The sequence below is a fragment of the Podarcis liolepis genome, assembly GCF_965112155.1.
Source record: "Podarcis liolepis genome assembly, chromosome: 12".
In the NCBI taxonomy this organism is placed as follows: domain Eukaryota; kingdom Metazoa; phylum Chordata; class Lepidosauria; order Squamata; family Lacertidae; genus Podarcis; species Podarcis liolepis.
This window is the reverse complement of record NC_139563.1, coordinates 39133744-39161462: the sequence shown is the minus strand read 5'-3', so window position 1 is coordinate 39161462 and position 27719 is coordinate 39133744. Positions and strand designations below refer to the sequence as shown.

The window sequence follows — 27719 nt, the reverse complement described above, 5'->3', positions numbered from 1 at the left end:
ATTATTTTTTATCTTTATTTTATGCAAAAACAGGGTAATAAAGTGAACACTGAGAAACAAGCCAAAACAGAACAAACCCGACCTCACATTAATCACTGTACATTGAAAAATTATTTTGAGATGCAAACCCGTAACAGCAAGGAAAGGAAAGTGCGGTGAGAAAATGCTAATTGTGTGCTCATAATTGCATCCTTTAAATTCTGTATCTAGAACCTAACTGTGGTCCTCCATCTAAATAGGTTCCATCTAAATGGTCATTACTAGCGTTGTCTAAAGCAGAGACATCACCTTGCCAACAAAGGTCCGTATAGTAAAAGCCATTGTTTTCCCAGTAGTGATGTATGGAAGTGAGAGTTGGACCATAAAGAAGGCTGATTGCCGAAGAATTGATGCTTTTGAATTTTGGTGCTGGAGGAGACTCTTTAGAGTCCGATGGACTGCAAGAAGATCAAACCTATCCATTCTTAAGGAAATCAGCCCTGAGTGCTCACTGGAAGGACAGATCGTGAAGCTGAGGCTCCAATACTTTGGCCACCTCATAAGAAGAGAAGACTCCCTGGAAAAGACCCTGATGTTGGGAAAGATTGAGGGCACAAGAAGAAGGGGACGACAGAGGACGAGATGGTTGGACAGTGTTCTCGAAGCTACAAACATGAGTCTGACCAAACTGCGGGAGGCAGTGGAAAACAGGAGTGCCTGGCGTGCTCTGGTCCATGGGGTCACAAAGAGTCGGACACGACTAAACGACTAAACAACAAAACAACAAAGCGTTGTCTATGAACTCACTGGCTGAAGTGCTTCCCAGTGGTCTATTGCTGAACATATTCCCTGGAATTATCTCATAAGAATTACTGGGCAGTGGATTTCTAATCAATGTGTCATTAATCTGACCTCTAGAGAGGCAGGAACATTTCTTCAGCTTTGCATCAATGAAGTCCCAAAGGCTGAAAAATCCCAACTTCCAAGTTTTATCTGGACAATTACTCTGGGTATTTGTGGTAAGGTCTCCACTTATAAAAGAGATCAAAGAATGGCACATGAGGGCGGGGGGAGGCTGTTTTGTACAGTGACTTTAATCTCACATGTAAATTCAAGGAGAGTGACTCGAGTTATGCACGCATGCTGTAGTCTGAAAATCATGTAAGCTTCCGTATCCATGAAGTACTGTGCTTCATGATGGAATATTAAATATACATGAAAGTATTAAGTCCTGCATAGATCACTGGAAATATTTTCCAGAGAACAAAGGCGCTTCAAGCCTTGTTGTTGTCATCTTATTTCCTTACACAATTAAGAGAATGTATGGCCTCTGCTGTTTCTTCCCTGCACTTCCAACTTTGCCTTGTGTGCATTTGCATCCTTTAATTTAGGAGACGAGTTATGAGTATATAGGGAATCAAAAATTCAGGAAGACATTGGGACAAGTACTGTTTGTGCATTGAGAAGAAGAAAAATGAGCCGGCATTTCGGTGTACAACAGTATATTTCCAAGGCATTCTAGCTGTTCAGCTTGTACCTAATACAGTCTTTCACCTTCAAAAAACAGTCTCTGTATGTGGATCAGCTCCATAGGCTGCTGCACAAGGACAAAGCCTTTCACCCAGCAAATTGATGGCACATTTGGTTCTAGAATTGCCAGCTGAATGGGGTGGTAGTGGTACTCTTAGGCCTTCAGCATTGATGTGACCTGCAGAAATCAGCTGGTGCCGGGAGGGAGAACCAGGAAGGAACCTTCAGTTCTGGTCATGGCTGCCCCTTGTGGTGAGTTATCAGAACTTCAGCTTAACTCATTTCCTGACAAAAGGAATATAGTACTGAGACTGGACTTGCTCACCCATGGGCATTCCTGGACAGGAAAGTGTCTCAGCTGAGGCCCTGCCTGAGCAACAAAGGTTTCCTAACTGTGGTGTGTTTCAGTGCATACCTTCATTCTGATTCCTTGCTCACTTCAGTGAGCTGTTGAAGCTTTTTTGAGGCAGGAATATCAGCACGTTCAGTGCCCTAGGTGTGCAAATCTAGCTGCTGCTAAAATCAGATGAGAAGGGCCTGGCAAAAAAAGAGGAAGTTTGCAACCCCACCTGGCTGAACCCCGTGAGGGATGGGGAGACCCAAAAGCAGGCACGTGTTGTAAAAACATCTTAGATTCATTACTAGAACTTTACAGTAGTGAGGGGTAGATCTCCAGGCTGAGACTAGGGGTTGGATTTGGATTGTGAAAATGTCTGGCTTTTTGCATTTCATCACCATTCAAACCAGGCACACAGCTTTGCTGTGCTTGTGGTTCTTAGTAATGCTCAGTTGTAATGCAAAATAAACACGAAGATTGATTGCAGTTCTAGAAATACTAAGCTAGGCCAAATTGGCTACAATACACACAATACAACTGAAGAAACTCTGGTATGGCCAATGTTTAACAGGGAGGGGGTGGGTGGGAGGCTTCCTCTTCATTTTTTGCAAAGCAAAAAAAAAAAGAGAGAGAGAGAGAGAGAGAAAGGAAAAGAAAGAAATCTTATTATGAGCTGTAACATAGTATCTGCTTCCAGTCTCCTTTAAAGGGGAATACTGATAGATGCTCTGTCTCCTTTAAGTTGTTTATCATTTTCCACGGTATTTGGGATTGAATTAATCTTCTAAAAACAGATTACACTCTAAAGTGTTTTACAGCTAAAAGCACCATCATGACTTTTTCACAACTTGTTAATGGAACAAAAAAACAGGTTAGATGCTGTGTTCTAGGTGGCGTAATGGGTGCTTACTACTGTGTTTGCCAAATCCATCAGTGGTATTTCACAGACATCCAGGAAACCTATTTGCTTCATAAATCATTGAAGCTCTTCAAGACCTTTGTATAAGCAAGAAATATTCTTGAAGTGTTTAGCATCAATAATAATGAAAACTGGCACTATGGCGTCTTAAGCAATCTAAAACAGAGTGTACAGTTGGGTTTAGCTTGACTTTCACTGAAGGATTACTTATAACAAGAATACATCATTGGCCATGACAGCTAGCAGCATGGCTCAACAAACTAACTTGTTGAAAACTTTGCTTTTTCAAAGTGATTAATTTAGAAAATAAGAGTTGCCAGGGATGAAGTCTTCTTGAACTTGTGGCCTCTCACCTGGAAATCCTTATCACAAATCCCAGATATAGGAAAGGGGCTCCTAATTCTGCTATGGGGAGACATTTCCCACATGAAGTTTCTTCTTGACAACTTCCTATATTCGGTGCTATATTCTGACCACTATTAAACCTTGCTTTGCCACCTACTTTACACTGTACATTCTTAAATCAGGACACAATGAAACTGTAAAGTAGTTCTCAGCACACGCCCCATTGGGTTTCATGGGGCTCAGTGCCAAGTAACAGAGTACAGGATTGCAACCATAATTACTGGCCACATGACCTGAAGCCCCCTAATGTTCTCAACAGCCATTGCAGCAGAGTGCTTTTCAAGCCTTTTTCATTTGTCGGTGAGTTTCTGTAAATTTTTCTATGCCGCTTTTTGACCAAGGCCCCTGGAGTGGCTTATATAGAAATAAAATTCAAAACCATGATCAAAGCATTGCCCCCAAAATCAATACTAAGAAACATGGTGAGAGTAAAACAGTTAAAGCCAAGCCTTGCCCCACACTTCTGGCTTGGAGCGGATTCTGGCATCATTACCCATCTACCCTTCCTTCAGCACCTTTCTTTTCTTTGTACAAGAATGGACCACGTCATCTTTTTTCATGGTTCTTTCTGCTACTTCCCCCTACTATTCTTCTTCCTAAGATGAGTGAGCATTTGAACCAGTCTGTCCAGTCCTAGCCGAACTCTCTAACCACTACTAGCAAGCTTCTGCAATTGCTTTGTACTCTAAAAGTGGCTGAAACAAGGTGGCTCATTTGTATATAGAAACATTTTCAGTGATGAATACCGTATACAGTGGTACCTCAGGTTACATACGCTTCAGGTTACAGACTCCGCTAACCCAGAAATAGTACCTTATGTTAAGAACTTTGCTTCAGGATGAGAACAGAAATTGTGCGGCGGCAGCGGGAGGCCCCATTAGTTAAAGTGGTGCTTCAGGTTAAGAACAGTTTCAGGTTAAGAATGGACCTCCGGAACGAATTAAGTACGTAAGCAGAGGTACCACTGTATATACCGTATTTTTCGCTCTATAACACGCACCCGACCATAACACACACGTTGTTTTTAGAGGAGGAAAATCCGCAGGCATGCCACCCGTAGGCATTTCCTGCATAACACGCACAGACATTTCCCCTTACTTTCTAGGAGGAAAAAAGTGAGTGTTATGGTGCAAAAAATACGGTATATATCCCATGAAGGAGCTAAATTTAGCCAACACAACCTACTACAGGGTGCAGCCTATGAAAGGCATGAACAAATTCTTCTTGGACATTGATTTCCTAAAGGGAGATTAAAATAATATTCACACAAATCAAGTGTGGTTTGCTGGTATCCTGTTTAATTTACTATACCCAAAATCCCAGGTAGACGGTGATATATGCACAATGTCTGAGAGGTAGTCCAGGATCCAGTGAAGGGAAAATAATAAAGCCAACGGCTGTGATGTTAAAACCCTGAAAGAAAATACTAAAAATATGCACAACAAAAGATGGGAGAATATGAAAGGTGAAGCTTCCACAATAAAGAGATGGGGGCTGAATGCAACATGGAGTCTTTTCCCTATTAACTACTGCCAACATCCTTCCACTTGCAGGTTATTTCAGCAAAATGGCTCGCCCCAATGGAATTACTGTGCATTCATGGCAAGGCTGTTTACAATAGGGTTAAAGCTGAATAAATAACTGGAAATTGCTGTGCAGCAGGAGCAACTGCCAGCCAGAATCAGGAAGGAGTTGATGTATAGGGCAAAAACTGGCAGCGACTTTGGGGTATAAAATGTGCTCTGACAAGGTGATTGCAGCCTTCTGCAGTGTGGTACAGGCCATTTAGAATAAACAGGAGGATAGGGATGTCATAGGATCAGAGGGACAAATATCAAGCGCAAGGGCACGGATGTCTGTGTTGAGCGAATGGAGATAGAAAATTAACTTCGGGGAGGTTTTAAACACCCCTTCTCTTCTTTATTCTTCTTCGGTGTGACTGCATGTTGTGCGGGCAAACTGATAATATTTTATGTTATGCCTATTTTGTCCTAATACTTGGCAGCAAGCAGCCCAGTTCAATGCATATTTACAAAGATGTCAGTCCACAAATATCAGCGAGTCTAGTACTAAGTAAGCACAGCTTGAGTGATACATCATGTCTCATATCGTAGGGGACAACTCTGGAAGAGAACACAGGTAAAAAGTCAGAGTCAGAGGAGGATGAACTGGCCAGAGCTGTTATACCGCCAGCTGAAGAACTAGCCTGGTTTAGCAGTAGTAATGTAGTGTAATTAGAAAAAAATAGAAATAAATATTCAGCACAAAGTTTGCAGCTAATCGCTTTGTTCAAACTGCCTGTATTTATTCCTTCTACGTTTTCAGTTTTCTTTTTCCCTGTCCATCCCAGTCAAAGACAGAGGAAAGCAAAAACACATACCTGTTAACGTTCCATCCTGTCCAAACAAAATTGTTAGCATATTTCCATGTGCAGCTCTATAAAAGTCACTAATACAGTGCACTGAATTATTCTGACATGTTTTTCTTCCTGGTTTCAGACACACTAAGCAGTTATCTGCTACCATTCCTGTACTTAAAGCAGGGATACAGAGAATAATCCATTAAATCAGAAGTGGGCAACCTTTTTTTTCTTTAGTGGTCCACATTTCCATTGTGGTCATCTGTTACGGGGGACATGCTGACTGTGGGTGGGGCCTCCCCATTTTCTCTTTCTCTTTTTCTCCCTATTCTGCTCGCTCCTAAAAGGCTGCCAGAGAAGGAATAGATTGCTGCTGCAATTCAAGTGTTACACTAGTTTAGACAGATGTTTGATGTCATATCCATACAATTTGCTAAAAGAAAGTTATTAATTGTATGGCATATCAGATGAGCAGCTGGGGCGCTGACTTTAGGGACAGGAACAGTGCACACTGTCATATAGTTTTGGGGCATATGGCAAATAAAATTATGTGTACCAAGAGTACAGTGGGACACAGGGAACACAGCAAGGTATTTGTCCCGAGGTATTATATTTTTCCTGTGTTATGTTTCTGAGTAACTCAAAGATTAAGAACTTTGGAGGGGCAGGGAAATAGGTGACAGCTAGACAACTCAGAAAAGATCCTGAAGATTTGGATTTTGTGGTGTGATTGAAGTTGTATGTTTTCATTTACACACATTGTATATTTACAGATCTATAGGCTCGTGACTAAGTTAGGTCCATTGATTCCAGTGGGTCTGCTCTGACTAAAACTTAGGTGAATACCACCCCATGTCTCAGCCTTCCCATAGATAACAGAAATATCAATCTTTATTTGTACAAAAAGTATTTGCTACCTAACCTGCAAAAAGCCTGGTTTATACAATATTGCTTTTTGATATTAATTTGGCTTCAGTTATTATTATTTTTTAAATTCCAACCAATGCAATAGGTTACAAATTTGATCATTTCCCTTTTAAAATTAGTAAAAGTACAGAAGGTGCTTTATTTCATTTCATTTTTAAAGCAAAAAACAAAAACCAGGAAAGGTTTCAAGCCACCATAAACTAATGCTGAAGAGCAGGGCTGGATGCAGCTATGCTATTTGGAAAGGAGCTTAATCCACAAAACAAAAATATAACCATGGCACAATCCATTTTTAACATAGTTAGGTGAGGCCCATCATAATATTTAATGTTACATCCTCTCCATCGTCATATGAACTTTAATTTTACAGGAGTTGACGCAGGGTGGAAAGTCCCCTGGGATTAATCACATTTTTAAAAAATGAAGCTTCATTATATCTTTGTTCTTTGTATCTTGGCTTTTGTTAGCGCATTTTTAATTAGGATCTGGTATCTGCAATAAACAGTAAACATAAAGAGCTTTGCAAAAATGTATTAGACTGTTTGTTTTCACACTCTAATGCATATTTGCACAATTTTACCATGAAAAAAGGAAAACATGCTAAGCTCTTGGGCTCTATCCCAAATGTCCTGGAATAGAATCTGGAAATGACTAAGAATGCAGCCACAGCACATCATATTTCAGCAATTAACCTAAGAAAAGAGGTACATTCTCTAGGACTAGACGCATCTCAGAAGCAAAAGCTGCAGGGGAAAGACAGTTTACCTACCAAATCTATTTCTAGTTTCCCCCTAGGTTTCATCAATGAAGCAAATACTTAAGAAACCCACAAAGCATGGGAACTTTTGTTGACTTACCTACAGAGAAAAAGAATTATTCAATCCTTAGCATGAAATGTATTTATTTATTTACTAGAAAATATCCAGAAGGAGTCACAAAAATGGCCAAGCAGATTGAAACTTTGCCTAAGGGCTGCTGGCTATCCAGTGCTTTCATATTTTATTTTAAATAAGCTAGGAATGTGTGGGATAAATAAATGTAAGAAAGATCCCACAACAGGACAATAAATATTACAATAGTGTGGACAAATAAAACTGCATATCTTTTAAAAAGATCATTCTAAGAATTGGGATAGTTTCCATAGGACCATAAGGTGCTGGTTTTTTGTTTTAAAGTCAAATAACTGAAAATGCTCTTTGCCAAAGACAGATATACTTTCATATTAGTGCATTCCTATCAAACAGCACCGGAAAAATCTCAAGGTTTAAAATGTGGCTCTTGTGAACACTTGTTATTGATATGACACCTTGATGCTCTTTGAACGTGACACAAAAATCATAAAGTATATAAGCAATTCTAAGGTGTAAAGTGATTTTTTCCTACAGAGCTAAGCTTTAACGTGTTTCCAAATAAAACACAAGATTAAGTAATTTATTTTGTCATATGATTTATTTATGGGCTGAAACACTGTAAACAACAGATAAAAGATAGAGTCTCAGATGTCAAAGTAAAAGATGAAAATCATTACATTTTATTAGCAGGCAATATATAAAAATGCCAAAATGAACTGTAAAGAGAGGGATAGTGTTATGCTCAGAGGTCCCGCATCTGAGTTGCATTTGTTTTTCCCACCTCCCCTAAAGGGGAATAATAGTCTTGAATTTAATTAAAGTCTATTTTTTTAAGATTGAAGTCATGAAAAAGTTAAAAGACTCAATCACAAAGAAGAATAACTGCAAGGGTCTTGGGGAAATTGAAGTGATGAACTCTCTGATATTTTATTTCCTCTAGACTATTTGGAGGAGGATCAGAAGAGTTGGCTACGAATTGTTAAGGCGAGGGTTTTTAGAAACCTATTAATTTTGCATTAACTTACACCAATGTTAGTTGTAATAATTGCAATATACTTTAGAGGGCGTTATTGGTGAGCTTATTTCCCTTAACCCTTTTAAGTTTTCCCTCTTTGGCCTTTGGTTAGCTTCACTGTAGCTTGCTAGCTTAATGCTTAGCTGCACCCTATCACTCCTTACCAATTGCACTTTATTATGGTTGTGCTTATTTAGAAAAACTTGGGGGGGGGAAGCCTAACAAATTTGTCAGGACAAGAGCCTCTAGCTCTGCCTCAATGAACAGACCTAAATTAATAGACTCAGTCCTCCTCTTCAGCCTGCATCTTCCAGTGCCATCTATATTTTGACTGTGTAATAAAATAGCACTTAAAGCCTATATAACTTATCCTCATATCTGTGCAAAATACATCCCTGTTCTCAGTTTGTCCTGTTGAGTTTCTCATCCAACCTCTGACTTCTTGATTGCGACATGCATCATGTTACTTAAGGGCGAGCCATTTTCACATGAGATGGGGGCGTAGCAATGAGGGGTGCCGCCACCACAACCCAACCACACATGCATGGGTCATTTCTAATTTCAAATCTTACAAGGAATGTGGGTTGCTTGGAGTGGGGTGTCCCACCACAATGCTTTCATTAGTACTAATGGTACGAGCAAATAACACCCCAAAGCTATGCACGCTTCTCCAACTTGGGCCAGTTCCCTAGACAAAACAGTTGCTGGCCACTGTATCGCTACAATATATGGGGCACAAAATATTGCTACAATATATGGGGCACCTCCACTGCTGCCTAAAGTAAGGGTGGAGATTCCCCTTTGCTCTCTTTCACCTAAAGTGGTCGACAATGGTTTCATCTAGCAAACCACCTCTGGCCTCACAGGTACAGTGGTACCTCAGGTTAAGTACTTAATTCGTTCCGGAGGTCCGTACTTAACCTGAAACTGTTCTTAACCTGAAACACCACTTTAGCAGGGCCTCCTGCTGCCGCCGTGCCGCCAGAGCCCAATTTCTGTTCTCATCCTGAAGCAAAGTTCTTAACCTGAAGCACTATTTCTGGTTTTAGCGGAGTCTGTAACCTGAAGCGTATGTAACCTGAGGTACCACTGTACATGCATCAAGAAGCTATACAGTACAGCAGTTGCTCAGATAATATACCGCAAGCCTTGAATGAGTCATGTTTCATGTTGGTAAATGGATTAGGGTTTTGTAGTGCAGCAGTTTCTAGACATTCAATTGTAATGCAATCAGTTGTCTCTTAGTTTGCACTTAATTCATGCAAAAATACTTTCTCTTATCGGCTTCCAGGTGCTGCTAGTTCCCAAGGTCACACATTTCAGGTACCCATTTTTATGACTCAGGTTAAAATCTTGGGCATTCGTGTTCGCATGGGCAACCCATTGAAATCAATGAGCTGTACTTCTTAATATGAAACATGGCTGGGATTGGGCTGGCAGAGATTAATCTCCATGTTTGAGATTAGGTGGAAAGTAAAGGAACAGAAGTATGCATGGCTGTGTAGGTAAATGAGCAAACAGAAAACAAACACATATTGCTCAAGTTGAAGCCACAAGACACTGTAATGGAGATCCCACAAGAAACCTTGATTGTGAAGGTAAAAGCCAGCATCCATCAGTAAAAATGGCAGAACGTCCCTTTGGTGCCTTAAAAGACTAATTAATGCATTTGTTTGTGCCATAGAATCATAGAATTGTAAAGTTGGAAGAGACCCTGAGGGTCATCTAGTCCCTGTCATCGAGAGGGTCATCTAGTTCCTGCAATGCAGGAATCTCAGCTAAAGCATCCATGACAGATGGCCATCCAACCTCTGCTTAAAAAACCTCCAAGGAAGGAGAGTTCACAACCTTTTGTCCTACTACTGAACAGCTCTTACCGTCAGAAAGTTCTTCCTGATGTTTACTCATAATCTCCTTTATTGTAACATGAATCCATTGGTCCAGGTCCTACCCTCTGGAGCAAGAGAAAACAAGTTTGCTCCCTCTTCCATGTGACAGCCCTTTAGATAGTTGAAGGTAGCTATCATATCTCATCTCAGTCTCCTCTTATCCAGATTAAACATACCCAGCTCCCTCAACAGTTCTTCATAAGGCTTGGCTTCCAGACCTTTGATCATCTTGGCTGCCCTCCTCTGCACACGTTCCAGCTTGTCAACATCCTTCATAAACGGTGGTGCCCAGAATTGAACACAGTATTCCACCTGTGGTCTGACCAAGGCAGAATAGAGTACTATCATTATAACATAAGTAGGGATATAAGGAAACTCTCATCTTGTGGATTCCTGAAGAACTGCTTTGGGTGATGAATATGAAGTTAGGTATATGATGATGATGGGTTTGTTGTTGTTGTTTAGTTGTTTAGCCGTGTCCAACTCTTTGTGACCCCATGGACCAGAGCATGCCAGGCACTCCTGTCTTCCACTGCCTCCTGCAGTTTTGTCAAACTCATGTTTGTAGCTTCGAGGACACTGTCCAACCATCTTGTCCTCTGTCGTCCCCTTCTCCTTGTGCCCTCAATCTTTCACAACACCAGGGTCTTTTCCAGGGAGTCTTAAAGCTGATTAATATTAGCAACAGTGAAATGATCAAATGGGTAAATGGGACTTATGGGAGATGGTAGCCCATAAGTTGTAGAAGTCCCAGTGCTAAAGGTACATCACCTTACACTCGCTTTTGACACTACTGTGTATATATATATATATATATATATATATATATATATATATATATACATACTGTATATATATATGGATGCACCTCATTTTTCCAGACCTTTTATCACCCTGGTGTTCATTCTCTGCACACGTTCCAGCTTAAATTTACTTTATCTAATTCCTTAGGGATACCACATTACTTTAGTCATTGTTTTTTTGATCATCTTTCCAGATTGTGTATATTAGTAAGTTTTCATTAGCTTTCAAGGTACTTTTGCCTCAGCTGGAATAGTATAAGCATACTCTATATATGGTCTTTTATAGCCTTACATCTTAACACTTTCAAATGAAACTGTCTGAATCTTCTTATGCAGTGTGATTTACAATTTTCTTGATCCAGACTTCAGTGAAAGAGCTGTGTGTTGAATGATGACAAGACTGGGCCCTAAGGCAATGGCTCTGAAAAAGGAAGGGATGGAACCGACAGAATTTTAAAGACTGTTTTTTCCTAGAAACCTGGGCCAAACAGTATTCCACAGCCAGACAACTAGATAACAGAACTAAGGGGAATAAGTTTAGTTCACCGGGATCTATTTGTATGCTTGAAAATAGCTACACCTTTTTGTATTACTTTAATACAAAAATAAACCTAGTTAATTCCAGTTATTTGTTTAGGTGGGAGGTTTGCGAATTATATTGGAATTCTCTGTTCCTTTTTCAGCCTCCGAGAAGGGACTCATCTGGTAGGGTAGAGCCACAGCAATAGCCTGCTGGCAACAGCATCACTGCCACTTACTTGGAGGTACACGCAGTACGAAAGGAGATGTTGCATGGGCACACTGGCGGAGGCAATTCTGCACAGCCCAGACCTCACTGCCACATTACCACACCCAGTAAACATGAGTAATGCCCCTGCTGGGAGGCTATTGCTACAGCTCTGCACCACCAGGCAAGCTACTCCTGCAGCCTCCAAATCTGAGAGGGCTTTCCATCGTTGGAATCACTGGCGGAGGAACGGGGCAGGGGGAGCGCACCGCCCCCGGCACCTTCGGGGAGGGGGGACCCTCGCGGCGGCCCCCCTGGACACGCACCACTCACGCCCCTGCAGGCAGTACACAACGTCCCCAGGACGCACACCACACTCCCACAGACAGCGCAGCATGTCCCCAGGATGCATGCCACGCCCCCCATGGGCGGCATGCCACGCCCCTGGGATGCACGCCCTGCAGGTGATGTGCCACGCCCCCAGGGTGGCATGCCACACCTCCTGGGACATGCCAGCCACGCCTCATACTGCTGTCTGCCCCCTGTGCCGGAGCATGCAGTTTCGCCACTGGTTGGAATGATAAAGGTAGGATTCTGGATTTTGAGTCATAACAAGCTTACTGTTCAGGTTTCCAGTTTAAGTCAAGTATTTATGCTCTCTTCTCTTTATTCTCCAACAATGCCACCACATTCATATCATATTGTCTACATAGCATAGCTATGGCATCACTTTTACCCATTAATCCATGAAGAAATGCCATTACTCGCAATTGGCTTCATTTGTTCCATAGCCAATGATGCTATCCTGCTCTCTCTCTAACCCCTTTCAGACTCTCTCCTCGTGTACTGTGAGTCTGTACAACCACAATCATACTCCCCGCTCAACACACATCTTTTGTAAGATACCTTATTGACTAAGTAATCCAAGATAGGAAGAGAAATAATAATGGGGGTGGAAAATGCAAAGAAGCAGTAGTAGGGGAATTAATGACACTAAACAGACCTTTTAGCTAATTTTGAGGTGGGGTGTTAGGGGGCTGTGAAACAAGGGCATTGGAGGCCCTGAAATGGGTGGGTGGGGAGAGGAATGGTTGGGAGGTGGATGCTTTTTTTTAAAAAAAGGATAAATGTTTGACTATAAGGTCTGCAGCCCAGTATGATTTCTCTCTCTCTCTCTCTCTCTCTATCACTCACCTTTTACATATGTTGAAGGCGATTTACAGACATACCATAAAACAATCTTCCCTGGTATTCCAAATTAATTACTGGCAGATTATTTGTTCTTATCCTGTTGATTTTAATTAGGCCCTGATTTGCATGGCACTAGCTCAACAGAGCTTAGCTTCAGGTGCATCAGCCGCTCTTTCAGCGCCACATCACAAAACGCGGCATTGCTACTATGCTAGGATCACAGTCTAATGCATATGCACATAAACATACCATCTCTGTTTAACACAGAAAAATAAAATGAAAAAATAATCATGAAAACATGCAGCAGTTTTTGAAAACATTTGAATATTTATTAAGACATACATTGGAAAGACTGGGAATAGAGCTGTTTCCTTCTGAATTTGATCCTCTGTTTGCCAAATGTTTAAATTATATGTTTTCTTAGTGCTAAGGAAACCAGCTTGGCTTTATCTTCTATTTGAATTTCTCTGTGTTAAATTCATACTCCCCCCCCTCCCCACTTTGTGACTGTGTCAGCAGCAATGTGTAAAGCTCTGGAAAAGAAACGGAGCTGTATACTGGAAAATTGCAATGCATTCATCCAGAAGGCATGTTGTATCTGGCGTATACACCACAGCACACCAGAATACCGAGAGCTCCTAGTGTGCTACTTGTGTTGGACTTTCAGTGTTGTGGCTCCTTTAACAGAGGGTTCATTGCAATTTGACATAAGGTATGCTCCAGAAGGGGGACGTGGGTGGCGCTGTGGGTTAAACCACAGGGCCTAGGACTTGCCGATCAGAAGGTCGGCGTTTGAATCCCCGTGACGGGGTGAGCTCCCGTTGTTCGGTCCCTGCTCCTGCCCACCTAGCAGTTCGAAAGCATGTCAAAGTGCAAGTAGATAAATAGGTACCGCTCCGGCGGGAAGGTAAACAGTGTTTCTGTGCGCTGCTCTGGTTCGCCAGAAGCGGTTTAGTCATGCTGGCCACATGACCCGGAAGCTGTACGCCGGCTCCCTCAGTCAATAAAGCGAGATGAGCGCCACAACCGCAGAGTCATCCACGACTGGACCTAATGGTCAGGGGTCCCTCTTCCTTTACCTTATGCTCCAGAAATCTACTCTTTTACATCAGGGGTGGGGAACTGATCTCTCCCTACCCCCACAGGTCACGTTTGACAGGTGGAGTGGGGTGCCTGCCTGCCAATCACCTGATATTACAATGACACCAGGTGACACATTTTCACCTTGTGTAGTGCACAGCATTGTGAACTATCAGCTGAAGCCTTTGAAGTGCTGCACAGAGCTCTCTGTTGCTTCTCTTGCCTCTTGAGAAAGACTTTCAGGTTTTGTAGTGTTGCACACCAGCCCAGTGTCCAAACAGTGTGAATTTGCGGGGGTTCCAGGCGCTTACACATGGTTTGTGTTTCATTTTGGAAGGAGGCACAGCAGAGACTGTGGGTTTTTTTTTATTATATATGGTTTATTTACACACGTATATATATACAACCTGAGCCTATGATGGAGTGTTCACACCATTAACACCCCAGAAGGATCTTGTTTCTCCCAAGCTGTTTGGATTTAAACAGAAATCAAATGTTGCTCTTACTTTCCAGCTTGCTGCTTTTCCCTCTAGCTCACATCAGTACAACTTTTAATGCTAAATTTTGGCTTTTCCCTTCTAACTAACCATGAGCTGGGGGAGGGGTCTCACCCATTTGACATCTTACACAGAGGCCCTTTCCTTTGCTCCCCTTAATGGACCATCTCCCAGGCGATCACCTCATCAGAAAGCTAGCCTAGTTTATATTTTAACACTTGCTGTATCCAGGGATTAGAAGGGTCTTAGTATACAGCCTACTGCCCAAACTCATAACGTTATATAAAGGTCACAGGATTCTCCAGCTGTCATAGCCAGAATAAGACATAGAGGAATGTTAGCCATTTTTCAAGTCTAAAACTATTGCATCCAGTGCCTGGTTATGTCTAGTGATTTCTTAATGACTGTTGCAAAACAGAGAACATATTGAAAACCTAAGGGTATTGTTGTTGCAAGAATCCTTCTGCCCAGACAGAGATATATTATAAGCATAATATCATAGGAGCACTCATCATCCTTGGAAATAGATCTTGAAAGCATATTAAAGCACTATACCCTTCACTCAACAGCAGCAGCATCAGTTTAAATAAAACTAGAAGAAAGCAAGAATGATACTGACTAGGAAAAATATCACTTAAGATATTCTCACTTCAATATTATTTCAAACAGAATTTATTATTGGCCCCTATGACACAAGATGGGACGCGGGTGGCGCTGTGGGTAAAACCTCAGCGCCTAGGACTTGCCGATCGCATGGTCGGCGGTTCAAATCCCCGCGGCGGGGTGTGCGCCCGTTACTCGGTCACAGCGCCTGCCAACCTAGCAGTTCGAAAGCACCCCCGGGTGCAAGTAGATAAATAGGGACCGCTTACTAGCGGGAAGGTAAACGGCATTTTTGTGTGCGGCTCTGGCTCGCCAGAGCAGCTTCGTCACGCTGGCCACGTGACCCGGAAGTGTCTGCGGACAGCGCTGGCTCCCGGCCTCTAGAGTGAGATGAGCGCACAACCCTAGAGCCTGTCAAGACTGGCCCGAACGGGCAGGGGTACCTTTAACTTTACCTTTTATGACACAAGACAGGCTAACACAATGGAAATATATTAGCAGCCAAAATGATGGGTTGAATTTTTTGGGGGTGGATAATGATTAATAGGCCTAAATTGCAGAAATATAATTAATGCATTGGAGGCATGAGTTTGGTTATAACAGGAACAGCTGTATTAAGGAGATGTAGCAGAAAACGTCTTATTTTGTTGCATGATATATGTAGGCACTAATCATACATCCTCAATAGCTGTGAGCCAATGTGGATAGTCACAGGAATTGGTTATTTTTGTAGTGAATTTCATATCCTTCAGTTGTATCGCTTAGAACAACTCACTGTAGAGTTGGGGCCATCTGGCTATCTATATCAACGGTATTCACCCGTGGCCAATTCTCTGAAGAGTGAAAACTCACCACATACATGCACACTGATGTACAGCCAAGAATTTGTAAGGCAATTGTCACAGACACATTTAGATTGCAACCACAACAGGTCCCCCGCCCCAATTCTACATGTGTTTGTGTGATATACGTTGCAGCAAAACTGATAAAAATGCTCCTTCCACACACAAGTTAAAATGCTGGGAGATTTTTATTTGCTCATATACTAAAGGAATAATAGAGATAATACGATGAGGAGGAAATAAGAGGGGCTTGTAGTGGAGATTCAATGCTCTATTACTTAAGGATAAAGAATTTCTAATAGCCATTAAAATAAAACCCAAGAAGCATATAAATTTTAATTTCGGCTTTGTATCATACCATAATGTATTGGGAGCTTTTATAGTGACTTTCAGAAGCTGGGTTTTTAGGAAATGCCTAGGGCAAGAAAAACCGGAGCTATTAAGAAAGCTAACAATAAAAAAATTAGAACATCAAAATTCCACAGTAAAAAGCTTATGCAGAAGCATTATACATTAAGGTGCTATTGAATAATATTGCTGTTAAAGGAGCCAATTATTTTTATGGAACAAATAAATTTTTCTATGATAATTCAAATAAAACTGGTAAATGGTTAACAGCCTTAATAAAAGGGGAAGAAGAATGTCAACATAACAACAATTTATACAAAATGAATGGTGATAATGAACAATGAGGACGAGATAAGCAATGGCTCCAAAGGGTACGGTTAGCCTATATAAATCCAACACGGGGGTTACGGAAGTTTTGGGGGCCCAGCAGCCAAACATTAAGAACAGGAATGATTCCAAATTCTTTCTCCTCTTATCCTTCCTCTCCCTGGACTTTGGCATTCTAAAATACCAAATCTTGCTTCTGAAGTGGAATCTATACATTAAGGAATTCTCCATTTTTAACAAATTTGGTACAGAACACTATGTATGAGCAGTTTGCATAACTTTCCATTGTTTCATGTCTCCTTCCCACACATGTCAAGTGAAGCAAACACTTGCAAAAACCATGTGATTGTATGTATGCATATCACCAGGTTTCTTTAAATGATGCACACCTCAAGTTTTGTGTGCTGATAAAGGATGACCCACATGAAAAGCAGGTTTTATGTCATTGTACATATGCTGGGATTTTAATCAAATGTGCAGGATTCTGCACAAAGAGAATCTAGACTCATAGCCACACAAAAATTCCAGCATTTTATCATGCACATGTGTGCATTGGTAATGCAGAATGAAGGAAAGATAGAAGCCAGTGAGCCAGTGTGGTGTAGTGGTTAAGAGCGGTAGTCACATAATCTGGGGAACCGGGTTTGATTCCCTGCTCCTCCACATGCAACTGCTGGGTGACCTTGGGCCAGTCACACTTCTTTGAAGTCTCTCAGCCCCACTCACCTCACAGAGTGTTTGTTGTGGGGGAGGAAGGGAAAGGAGAATGTTAGCCGCTTTGAGACTCCTTAAAGGGAGTGAAAGGTGGGATATCAAATCCAAACTCTTCTCTTCTTCTTCTCTTCGGAAGTAATCTGATGGAACTGAAAGCTCCAGTTTTTTAATTAATTTAGAAATTCCCCTACTTAAGGTGAGAATTCAGGAGGAATGGAATGCAGAGCAGAGTGGATTAGATAAAAAATTTGAAATGGAAGTGAGGGAAGAGATTCCTCTCATCTCTAATATTTGTGACCTCAAGCAGCTTCTTAGGCATAGGCCCCACTGAAATCACCACCTTCTCCCAAATGCCCTGACCCAAGTATTACATTCTTTTGAGGCCATTGTTTCTTCTCTTAAGGCCCTTCTTTAAGTCCCATTATCTTTGGAAGTGAGGTGGGTGACACCCAGAGATAGGGCCTTCTCAGTGATGGCACCTTGGGCTCTGGAATGCCCTCTCTTGGATGTTTTTCTCATTTCAATCCTTTTTAATGCCCAGTAAAGCAGGGCCTGGGACATGGGTGGAGCTGTGGGTAAAACCAGTGTTCCCCAACCTTGGGCCTCCAGCTGTTTTTGGACTACAACTCCCATCATCCCTCGCTAGCAAGACCCGTGGTCAAGGATGATGGGAATTGTAGTCCAAAAACAGCTGGAGGCCCAAGGTTGAGGAACACTGGGTTAAACCACAGAGCCTCAGGCTTGCTGATCAAAAGATTAGCAGTTCGAATCCCTGCGACGGGGTGAGCTCCCGTTGCTCAGTCCCAGCTCCTGCCAACCTAGCAGTTTGAAAGCACGTCAAAGTGCAAGTAGATAAATAGATACCACTCCATCGGGAAGGTAAACAGCATTTCCGTGTGCTGCTCTGGTTTTGCCAGAAGCGGCTTAGTCATGCTGGCCACATGAAGCTGTATGCTGGCTCCCTTGGCCAATAAAGCGAGATGAGCGCCGCAACCCCAGAGTCGTCTGTGACTGGACCTTACCTTTAAAGCAGGGCCTGACCATGACATTATGTTGTCTGAGACAAAGGACGAGGTCACTCACTCAATCTCTCTCCAACATCATTGCACATATAAAATCTGACTTGAATAGCAATTGAATCTTATGTCAACTACTGTAGTGGTGAGACAATATCATCCACTTTACCTGAGGGCAGCAGCTTAGCTGAGAGGACTCTGTTGATAGGTTGCCCTGCAGCACTTGCATCATTTTGCCTGATGGTAGGGCCAGTTTGCTGAAAAGTCTTTTAAAAAATATGCCCAGTAGTTTTAGATGATTTTAGAGCCCTATCCAAGATTTGCAGGCTTCACTGAGGAGGGGATTTCAACACAAAGCAAGCAAAAGACGACATTTTAGGGCTGTGTGCTCACCCCTCAGCTTTGCTTCAGAGCCCAGTTCAGAACTTCAGATTGGGCCCCTATTTGATTCAGATAGCTGGGTTGGGGGCTGCCTCAGACCCCAAATCCCAAGCAATATCTGGAAAACTGAAGTTTCAGCTATCCCATTGACTTGTATTGGAAAACCAAAATTTCCACAACTCTTTGTTGTTGTTGTTTTACATGGGTGCATGAAAATTGCAGACATAGCAGCCCCCCGAGAGGGGATTAACCCCAACAAATTTCAGGCAGGTAGATCCAAGGGTTCAGGATTGTGATAGGATTTCATAACTGAACTAGAAGCCACAGTTCTGGCGTCTGGTTCCTCACTAGGGGTAGAGAAACCTCAGTAGTCACTTAGTAAAAGGAGCCTAAATTTATTCCTGTTTATCTGAAAGATATATTAAAAATGTAAAGGCCAGATCAATCACATTAAAGCCAAAAATACTATATAAAGCCTCCAGATGGTATGCTTATTTAATATATGCAAACTTGTGTTCCTAATACTGTCACTCTTATCTTCCTTCACCCTCATACCCTAAATTTACCTATTATGTCTCTTCCTGATCGAGGACCTCCTGCAACTTGTTAAACTCACTGACATCACTGAAACTTTGTGTGGGTTTGAGCCCATCAATGCATATCTTGTTATAATTTTGGAACTGGATTTTAAAAACAACAACTTTGATTTAGTTGTGCACGGCATAACAGAGCAACTATAACCAGGGCTTTCATGCATTCTTAAAATGCAATTAATTACTTTTACCTGAGTCTCAGAGTGGATACATATTGTATGTGTGTGTGTGTGTGTGTGTGTGTGTATATATATATATATATATATGCAGGTTTTGGTGTCTTCGGGTGTCTTCCCGTGTAAGAGTTGGGGTGTCTAGGCGACATTTCGACGAGGTCTCACTCGTCATCTTCAGGCTGGTGCTTTCGGCTTCTTGTTACTGGAACAGAGCAGGATCTCAGTAACAAGAAGCCGAAAGCACCAGCCTGAAGATGACGAGTGAGACCTCGTCGAAACGTCGCCTAGACACCCCAACTCTTACACGGGAAGACACCCGAAGACACCAAAACCTGCATTCCTGTACCCGTGAAAATCTACGAAAGCATATATATATATATATATATATATATATATATATATATATATATATTTAAAAATATGCCTTTAAATATCTTTGAGGAAAGACCAGAGATCAATGCATGCAAAATGCCCCTTCTTTGCATCTCCAGAAAGAACTGGGAGAGACTGTCGCCAGTCAGTGTAGCCTAGCCTCCCTGCGTGTTGTGCCCTGCAGATGTATTGGACCCCATTCCTGTAATCCTTGAACATTGGCCATGCTGATGGGAGTTGTAGAAAATACAAAAATGTGAAGGCACCAGGTTACAAAAGGTTGGTGTCTAAAATACTGAGCTAGATGGACCAATGTAGCTAATAGACTAACTACAGTATAATATACGAGTCTCACAATCACAAAGGTATGAATGGTACTTCATAGGTTCCAGTAGGAAGTACTAGATGGGGTTAGTAAGCAGCAGTTTTACTGATGATCTGAGGACCGCTTTGTACCATTTCCAAAGAAAATGACACATTTAGGAATTAATAGGGACATTTACATATGTATATGTCTAAGTGCACATGTAAGTGCTGCTGATCCTCTTGGGAATTGGAGCGGCTACAAACACAGTCTATTTTATGCTTATTTGTTTTTCAATTTTTACACCTCATCCCAGCAGAGCTCTTGATGCAGTTTACAACAAAATAATTAAAATCAATAAACCATTCTGGAAATACAAACAGTTGCAACATCAATGCTAAAAGTGTTAAATCACTCAAGAGCAATCGGTTTAACAAGAGAATACAACAATTCTGCGTCCAGCTATAATTAGTCAATGCCCTCTGTAAAAGAGCCATGATTATAATTTCCCTAAAAAGGGGGAGATTATTTTGGACCGATGGCTCCAAAATTTGGGCAATGCTATTGAAGCAGCTCAGAAGTCCACTACCTATTTCTGTACCTTTGCTAGAGTGTTGTGGTGGTACACCTAACAGAGTCTCTTCATAAGCTCTTGAAGCAGCGGTAGCCAATGTAGTTCTTTCTAGATGTTGTTGGGCCACAACTCCCATCAGCTCTGGTTAGGAACATCTGGTGGTCACCACATTGGCAAGCCCTGTGTATGGGAAGAGGTGCTTCTTCAGGTAACCTGAGCCCCAACTGCAAAGGGCTTTACAGTTTCAAAGCCCAAAACCCTAAAATGCAGAATGTAGCCAATGCAGATCTTCCAGAGTAGGATCTCTCTCTCTCTCTCTCTCTCTCTCGTCAGTATTTGAAGGGACCTAACTACAGTATTTTGGACCAACTATAGTTTCCCAAGTATATATAAAGGCAGCGCCACTGAAGAATGCATTACAGCCAGGTTAAGAGATTTCTGTTAGCTCAGGCTTTACAGATTTGTTGTATTGTTTATACTGGTTGAATAGTTTTGGTTCATAACTTCTCAGATTTTCTTGTATTGTTTTTATTTTCTTGTTTGTTTATACGTTGCACTGTTATTTGGCATTCTTATGTACGTCACCCTAAAATCTAAGGCTCGGTTTAAAAATTGTATGAATAAAGAAATAAAAGCAATGATATAATCTACAGCAGAGATAGGGCATTTATAACCCTATAGATATTGCTGGATTATAAATCCTGTCTTCCCTGACCATTGACCATGTTGGCTGGAACTGTTAGGAATTCCAAAAACCTCACCCATGATCTAGAGCCTTTCAATGCATGTATTAGAGTAGTGAGGTCTCTGTTGCTCAGAGCAAGTACAACTGCAATTGTAACACGAAGCACTCCTGGTCACAGCTGCCACTTAGAAGTCAAGTAGCAAAGCCATGCTCACAAGTACTCTCAAGTCACAGGCCTGGCTGGCTTTTTTGAAGGGGTGTGCAATCTCATTTGAAGGAAGCTATATATTCACTTCTTGGTTGAGTGACATTATCCCTTCACTGTTAAGACTTAACATATCTGTATTATCTGGATGAAGCTTCAGTTTATTGGCTTTTATCCAGCCTATTACTGACTCCAGTCAAGAGAGATTCCAAATGTGAGTCACTGAAATCCAACCCAATTGTGACTTTTCCCAATGATTTCATTGTTGAAAAGGAAATAAGCAACTATCTGACTATTAGAAGATATCTGACATCCCTGTATAGGGAAGCTTTTAATGTTTGATGTTTTACTGTGCTTAATGTTTTAATTGTTAGACACCACCTAGAGTTGCTAGGGCAACCCAGTCAAATGGATGGAGCATGAAACATGCTTAATTCCAATTAAGGCATGAATGGGTTAAGACCATAAAGTAAGCTGTCTTGCCAGGCTGAGCTAGGTCACACCCCCTCACTTTGGCATGGCTAACAAACTCTTTTGTTCTTTTTCCACCATGTGAACCCTACCAGTGAGGAGGTCTAAACTGGGTGTTCCAAGCTTAGACCACATGGCCATCTTTGTGTTTCTATACAAATAATTTAGAAATATTTACCGCTTTTGGAGCCTAAGTTAAACTGCCTGACTAGTCTTGCTGCTGTATGGAAAAGCACATGAACATGACCTTTGAATAGTTTGTAAGTAAATCATTTTTAAATTACCAAGTGTGGTCTCTTTCTATGCTAAGGGAAGCGGGGAACTTTGGAAACAACTTAGAAGGCGATATTTTAAAGGTCTGACTCTTGCTGGAATCCCCGGAATGCAAGAGTCATTAGGAAAATGTGATTCAGCCTTTCCTTACTGAATCTCCACCCCAAGTTAACAAATGAGAATTGATCTAAGATCTGAGTGGGGTTGGGGACTGTAGTTTGAGTCAGATAGAAAAATAAAGTTAGTTAAAGGCTGAAGGCATCATGGAGTGCTGGGTGACCCTCCCTGGGGTCCTGATGGTGGTCAGGGGGTCTGTGCATGCTATGGATGCTCATGCTATTTGTCTCCACCAGAGTTTGAAAGCCCTTTTGCTCTGCTCTTTAAAACAGCCACACACCATGCTCTCGCTGCACGAAACTGAAATTATTCCCAGCAGGGATACAGCCAAACTAAGGAAGATTTAACCCTTTAAGCTGATGAATGAAGGATTTGATCCTGATGGCTGCAGGAGTCTGCTTCATCATTGCATTCCCTGCCGTCCCCCCTCCCCCAGTAATGGGCTAGGTGGCTGTGGTTTGGGGGATATTGCCTTGTGAGCTAAGATTGGCCTACAGACTAGAACTTTCCCACCTGTGATTTAAGTTATTGATACAAATGTTGAAGAGTACCAAACTTTGCAGTGTGCCACTCAAAACTTCCCTCTGACCCACTGATGCTAACTCTCAGGAGTAGTTTTCCAACCAGCTGGTGTTAATATATTTAATTTACTCTGCAGTCACAGAAGCAAATCTGAGAGGGTCATATTATTATTGACATTAAAATATGAGTCTAACAATCCTATTTCTGAACTCTTACAACCGAACATGTAAATGACCAGCAGAGCCAAGAACAGGAGTGCTGATTAGATGTTTCCAGAGGCATTGTCTCTTTCTGTCACTAGATAACAGCCTTGAATACATACAGCAAATATTTTATATACCACAAAATTTATGGTAAAACTTTAATGGAAATTTTCTTTTATTTGGCAAAACCAACCAAGTAGCAATTATGTAGTTAAATAAAAAAAAATGTTTATTGATCAGCATGTAATTTACAATAAATGCTGACACAAATTGTAGAGCTTGCATGTCATTAATTCCTGGCTCCTTCCATCATTGACTCCTTTCAACAACTTATCCAGCATGATCTAATACACCTGACAGATAGAATGAAGAAACAAGCCTATGTCAGCTTTTCCTGATCTAGTCTCCTCCAGATGTTTGGACTCCAACTCCTATCAGTCCAGCCATCATGGCTAGAGTTCATGAGTGTTGAGAGTTGTGGTCCAAAACATTGGGAGGACACCAAGCTGGGGAAGGCTGGCATATCAGAACATGAGGAGAGCCAATGATCCATTCTGTTCTCTCAGATGTCTACGGGAAGCTCACAAACACTCTGTCCACCTGACAGTGGAGGTAGGCTGATGCTATGACCACACACACATTCTAGGTGCTAATACCATGTGTGGCTCTACACTAGAAATGAAGGTTAAACAAAGAAAACAAAGTGTCAGCAGCCAATTTGACTCAAGGGAGTGGATTAGTTGGTTTCAAATATGGTAGGCAGGATAATTTCATGTTACGTGTGGTGCAGCATTGGACTAAAATTCACAGCATCCCCCAGCCAGCAATACTAGCAATGGCCACAGAAGTCCAGTGACATCTGGGAGTCCACACTTTCCCCCTCCCTGGGTTATAGCGTTAGACCCCTGGCCAGGGAGGCGTAGGTTCAAATCCTCACTGAGTCAGAACTCACTAAAAATCCAATTTAATCAGAATTGATTTCAAAGAAAGCTATGCCCTATGATGTATTCTTAGGATTGCAGCATTTCCTCCCAATATATCAAGGTGCTAAGCAAGTTTCTCTCCACTACTCCCATTTATCATCACAACAACCCCGTCAGCCTAGCCTACCTGAGTGGTTGCGAGGATAAAAGTGAGAGAGAACTACAGATGCTGCCTTGAACTCCTTGGAGGAAAGCTAGGGTACAAGTGGTGCCAGTAACTAAAATTTAACATGTAGTGCTTAAAATGCATGTCTTCCTATGGTTATCTTAAACATATACCTGTATCAGATTACTTGTGGCTTCTGTGGTTATTGGGTGAAGTTATTGTCATTGACGTAACAGTTTTAATCCACATGTAACAGTCACATTAATGCAGTCCACTAGAATGCAAGAAACCTTGCGTTACATAGTTCTTACTGAAATCAAAGATTAACTGTTCACGCAGATTTCACATGTGACTCAGCCTTTCGGTTTATGTTCTGTGTTTCCCACGTGCTGTACACCTAAACTGTATTAACAATTCAGTTAAATCTTTACAATATTTTAAAGTGAAATGGTTGTCTAAAAATGAAAACAAACTTATTATAGTTGTATAATATTCCACATAATGTAAAACCCCGAACAAAAATATTTTGCTGCTGCTGTTACCAGGTTATGGTGGCAGGCAGTGGAAGTGTAACTGCGGTAACAACAGAGACCTTATTTTCATGAGTAAGAAACATAATGAAATATTGTTGCTTATAGCCTATTTAAGTGGAGCAATCCCACACCAATTAATATGTTTATATTAGGGCATTGGTATGTGTTCTTCTGGAATCCTAAAATGTTCTTCAGGAAATGCTCAATACATCAAGGTAACAATTATTGTAAAGTTAATTTAAAATATGAATAGGCCGTGAATACTTCACACAGTAAAGTTCACCAGTAGCAAAATCTGCACTTAACATTGCAGTGACCCTGTAAATATTTATAAACAGGAGGTAGCCAGCGAAACCATGTAGCGCCAAAGTCAGCCATTTGTGGCACAGATTCTTTTAAAATGACAATGGGTGACAAACAGTATGGCAATTCCAAGCTGCCTCTGGAATCCTAGATAAATTCTGCCCACAGCAATGTGTTTACTACCTATCTTGTTGACAAAATAATTCCTATTCAGTATGTCTTCAGGATCACTAGCCTGACTGCAAAATCTGAACTTAGGATACATAAGGTCAGCCTTGTTGTTCTATTTTTATGGATCATTTTCAATTAGCATCATTCACTGATTGTGTCCTTGGGGGAATGCAGCTACCAACTGCAAATTAAACCTCTGTCGCTCCTACGCAGTTAAGGCTAGAAGGAGGGAAAAGTAAGCTTTGCTAGAGAGGGGTATACTTTCCATTATTTTGTCACTAATATTTTGAAGAGGGACTACAGCTGCAATCAAGGAAGTTGAAATTAAAAGCTTCAATTTCCAATGCTTGCTTCTGGTTAACGTCATACTAAAAGTGAACAACACTACCCCAGTATACCCACTAAAACCAAAGCCATAGTTAGTTTTTCTTGTTGGGAAAGGGAATGCCATTTGAGCACTACCTCACATAGGCAGGCACATTCATAGTTCCCAGGTAAGAAAAAGGCAGGCAGCCCAACCAAGTTCCAACTGAAGTTGGCAAAACACACAGCTCATTTATTACATTGTGACTGGTTCCACGACTGAAAGCAGCACAAGATACTGCTTTATGTTTGCATTAGGATAGTGATGCCCTAGCCAACGTGTTGAAATGTGGGTATGTTGTAGTGATAGGCAAAACAGCATGGGGAAGCTACTGTCGGAAAAAGAAAGTAAACAGCCCTCTTGTGGGTCTTTCCGAGTTCAGCCCTTATTCTGAAGATCTTTTATCTGTAAGTATTTTGGACCACACCCACTGAGAATACTGCTGGATCCTAAGGTTTGGGCGCCATTGATAAGGTCACATTCATAAGTTCATTCTTTAACAAAATACGAGTCAACTATAGATGAGGCAGTAGGCTGGTTATGCAGGGCATACTACTACCAATGAAAATGGTTGGGAGAGTCAAGAAGAACATCTGCATCTGCAGTTACCTCACCTTGCCTTACTGATAAGGTCGCCTCTGCCTTTAGTACACATGCCGGCAGGATACCTATGCACTAGTTAATTTAATCAATATGATTTTAAGGCCAAACGTTGAACTAGGTTCCACAGAATTAATATTTTCTACAATTATCACCAAGAACATTCCAGCTGTCCAAAATTGTACTAAATAATATACAGTGGAATCTGCAAATGAAAGGCTGGCTTATTTCTTTCAGGAAGCAGGCTAAAATTAAAATGTCCCAATACGGAGGAAATCTTGTGCATATTCAGCAGTTGGTAACAACTTTAAATTGTTGTTACCAGAAATAAGCCTAACTTTACTGTGCTTATATTAGAACAGGATGTTTAAACCTGCTGCTGTAAAACACCAGTCAGCAGTCTTGATCAGAAACAGTGGTAGGCTGATCAGAGAAGAGATAATAATTCTTTGTAACAAAATCCTTTACTATGCTGAAGATCAGTGTAAGTAAAAATGGACTGTAGGAAACTATTGCTTTTTGAAGTGAATGCCATGTTTTGCAAATGGTTCTATAAACAATATTGTCCACCAAAGTCCAGCCTCCTTTCAAAAGATAGAATATCGCCCATACAGGAGGCAGAGAGACAAGTTTATAAATTACACATAGGACTTTACACCTGATCCGCTTCAAGAGATGCAGGCTTTTAAAAATCAGCAGTGTCTTCTCGCCAGTGTTACTTTTATAGGAAAAGAGATGCTGGAGTTTACCAGGAACTTCTCCCTTGTTCTCTTAGAATGGCAATGGCGCCCACCTGAAAGGTGCCAGAGCTGAGCTCTGGCTGAATAAAAAGCCCTGCTTCTCGCTAATAAGTGTATTGAGTCTTCCCTCAAAAAATGAAGCTGATCACAAGCAGAAGGCTACCTTATTACTTTGCCTGATGTTTAATATCAACGAGCAGTCAGCCTAATTAAACATGGTAAAAGCAGTCAGCCTAAAAAAACATGGTATGTGTGGACGGCACTGCGGTCTAAACCAGAGCCTAGAGCTTGCCGATCAGAAGGTTGGCGGTTTGAAGCCCTGCAACGGGGTGAGCTCCTGTGGTTCGGTCCCAGCTCCTGCCCACCTAGCAGTTCGAAAGCACGTCAAAGTGCAAGTATGTAGATAAATAGGTACCACTCCGGCGGGAAGGTAAATGGCATTTCCGTGCGCTGCTCTGGTTCGCCAGAAGCGGCTTAGTCATACTGGCCACATGACCCGGAAGCTGTCTGTAGACAAACACTGGCTCCCTCGGCCTACAGAGCGAGATGAGCGTGCAACCCCAGGGTCGTCCGCGACTGGACCTAATGGTAAGGGGTACCTTTACCTATTACCTATGGTCTCATTAAACCAGTGGTTTTTGAAGGGTGTGAAGTACCACACTAGTGTGGCAGGAGAGGATGCAG

The 27719-nt window shown here is 41.6% G+C and overlaps 1 long non-coding RNA gene across 2 annotated transcripts in view; it reads right to left on the bottom strand.

Annotated features, from left to right (window-relative positions):
• The window catches only part of LOC310690048, a 28097-nt gene extending 3374 nt beyond the window's left edge, over positions 1 to 24723 (bottom strand). Inside the window, exons 1-4 of one of the 2 annotated variants that reach the window (XR_014517839.1) lie at positions 22844 to 24723; positions 22405 to 22810; positions 20787 to 20939; positions 10388 to 10530 (exon numbers count right to left, since the gene is read on the bottom strand). This is a non-coding gene — a long non-coding RNA (uncharacterized lncRNA). Of the gene's footprint in view, positions 1 to 9476; positions 10531 to 20786; positions 20940 to 22404; positions 22811 to 22843 lie in introns of those variants that run through there. The other variant, XR_014517840.1, reaches the window with a different exon arrangement.
• Positions 24724 to 27719: the final 2996 nt, after the last annotated feature.